Raw genomic sequence first — 3,085 nt, 5'->3', positions numbered from 1 at the left:
AACCACTGAGTGGTTGTCATATCATAGGGAAATACCAAAACCTCAAGACAAGGTGGTTCCAGGCTCTGGAAGGGATTATTGTGCACTGAGGTGCTTTGTGTATTCATGGACTTCTTAATATCAGTGTCTGATTAAAGTGTGGGAAAATCAAGTCCATCTCTGACAGAGAGGAGGAAACACCTCTGGTGCCAGCAAGGAGCTCCTGGGTGCCAAACTGAAATTCAAGTGTTATCCTCCACTATAGAAGGGAACAGACAAGGAGGTGACAGATTGCCTAAAGTGCTAAATAAAACTGAAAGACATGGGGAAAACCAGTGTGATATGACTTGTCTCAGATTTTTCAGGTCATGGAAGAAGCTGTGGATCTCAGAAACAACTTTCAGAATACTATTTTAGCTTATTTTAGTTCCAGTGTGGGCAACTTTAGGAATGATTTACATAGGGTGAGCTGCGCCACTGCTTCTTTTGCATTCTGGGAATCCCCCTTGGAGGCTGAGTAGGCATCTCTGGCTGTACAGGCATCTTTGCTTCCAGAAAAATTCCCTTCTGCTTGAGTGATTGACACTGTCCAAGGGCTGACACTCCTTTCATTATGGCTCCTGATAATAACAGCCAAACCCCAGTTTACAAATCTCACTTGGACTGGGGACAGTTTTGAGTTAACTCAAAGCTGAGGTTTTTGGGTTAACCCATCAAGGAGGTTTAACTCAAAATCACTTAGGTTTGCAGAAAGTGAAAGGACACCAAATTTTTATGTTCACTCACATTTGCCTTGAACTCTGAACAATACAAAGCAGGTTTATCAAAGGGGAAGAATTTCTTTCTTTCAAAGGAATTGTGACCAAATGGAGAATTTTAAGGGGAGAGGAAAGAAGCCCCTGAAACAGTCAGATGTGTCATTGGGATGTTGCTGCCATTGCCTCTGTCTCTTCACTGCTGGTGCCTGCAGGGTTTTGTTTTGGTTCAGTGCCAGGTCCAGCAGGGTCCTGTGTTGCTGTAGAGCCTCTGAGAATGTGTCTCCACTTCTGCTTTCATTTTCTGTTCTAATTTAATTTTTCTCACTGCTTTGGCATCTTGCTTAGGTACCTCAGTCCAAATAAACTGCTCTGAAATTCAGCCAAAAGGCCTTCCTTCTGCATGTGGACTATCCTGGAGTGCTAATGGGTATATTTTTCTCCATCCAAGCTTATCTTCCTTTAAGAAATAAATTTGAATTGTGATTACAAATCAAGTTGAAGACATCCCTGCTCATTGCAGGAGGGTTGGACTAGATGACCTTTAAAGGTCTCTTCCAAAACAAACCATTCCAAGATCTCTGTAATGCTTCCAAATCTCAGTGATAGAGATAGAACTCTCTGTGATAGAACTTTCATTCTTTTGGATGAAAATAGCTTGCATAAATCTGTGTTTTGGGTACCACCGCTCCTGCACACAAGGTTCTTTGAGAGGGACACACATAGGTGATTAAGTGACAATAATTACATTTCTCTCCCATCAGCAAACAGTGGGAAGAGAAAAACATGGGGAGCATGGAAAAGGAAGATGATAAAATAAAAGGGTTAAGTGTTATGTAGATTCTGAAAGGAACTGACATGTGAAAAGGTGCAATGATAACCAAGATGTTGAGCTTCCACCTGGGTATTTCTCCTGTGTGTAGCTGGCCCAGATGTGTGGGTCTGGTGTCAGTTTTGATGTCACCAAGGTGTTATTTTGGGTACCAGCAGCACGAGGCTGTTGGCTGCTACAGGACAAACATCTTGTGCCCACAGATTCAGATTAAGCAGTGAAATGTGTTTAGATTGGCAAAGAGGAATTAGTGCCCTGCACAGTGTGTTAGGAGGTGCTGGTGGATGGATAAGAAACAAACCAAACCCTGAGGATTGGGAATGGGGAGAAAGTTTCCCTGTTTGTGTAGTCCCTTGCCAGGTTAGGGGATGTTATAATAAACTCAGTGAACTTTGCTTCCAGAATTGCCCCTTTAGCAGCCTCAATGCTGACACTGATCCCTGTTTTTTCCAAATCATTCGGTATTTGGCAAACTCTGCACATGATTTCAGGCTTTAGCTGTCACAGATTATTTATGCCGGGTTTGGATGCTTCCAGTGGACAGTTTGTTTTGGATTTTTGCCACATGCTGCTCACACTATCCCTGAAAATGAATGTATTGAGGCTGGTCTTTCTGAATGTGTATTAAACTGTGATCATATAGCAAAAGATCACGTAGAATGTAAAAATCAACCAGTATTTACATGTTTAATGTCCGTACAAAGCCTAATTGGCAGTCAGTTTTAGTATTTTTCTGTCAACCTGCTAATAATCAGATTATTATTGTCAGTTTTATCAGGACCCTCTGAGCCTTCCCCTTGCAAACAGTACTTGATTTTATTATGTAGGAGAACCCAGGTAATATAATTAATTTGTAACCATGTTTAGAGATTGTGCTTTTTTATGTTGGAAATAAAATTATGTTAGTGTAGTAAAATTGAGCAAAGTCAGCATTCAGGATTAATTTGAGAAGAATCTTCATTCTAACATAGAAAATGGAAAAGGAAAATAGAAAATATTAGGCTGAAAGTATATGGTCAGAAGGCTGGAGCCAGGCTGGGAGAGCTGGGGGTGCTCACTTGGAGAGGAGAAGGCTCCAGGAAAACCTCAGAGCCCCTGGCAGGGCCGGAAGGGGCTCCAGGAGAGCTGGAGAGGGACTGGGGACAAGGGATGGATGGTCAGGACAAGGACAAGGGGACAGTGGCTTCCCACTGCCAGAGGGCAGGGATGGATGGGATATTGGAAAGGGATTCCTGGCTGGGAGGGTGGTGAGGCTCTGCCCAGGACAGTTGTGGCTGGATTCCTGGAAGTGTTCCACACCAGTTTGGATGGGGCTTGGAGCACCCTGGTCTAGTGGAAGGTTTCCCAGCCCATGGCTGGGGTGGAACGAGATGAGCTCTAAAATCTCTTCCAGCTCACACCATTCCATGAATCTGTGTTGACTTAAAATGCCTTAAATGTTTCCTTTCATAGGTGTGCAGAGTCCATGAATATTTGGCCAGAGTGATCCCAGGAGTTTGCAATAGGCAACAATGTATAA

The sequence above is a fragment of the Geospiza fortis genome, unplaced genomic scaffold (assembly GCF_000277835.1).
Source record: "Geospiza fortis unplaced genomic scaffold, GeoFor_1.0 scaffold317, whole genome shotgun sequence".
NCBI classification, from domain to species: Eukaryota; Metazoa; Chordata; class Aves; order Passeriformes; family Thraupidae; genus Geospiza; species Geospiza fortis.
Note: the sequence above shows the minus strand (reverse complement) of the source record.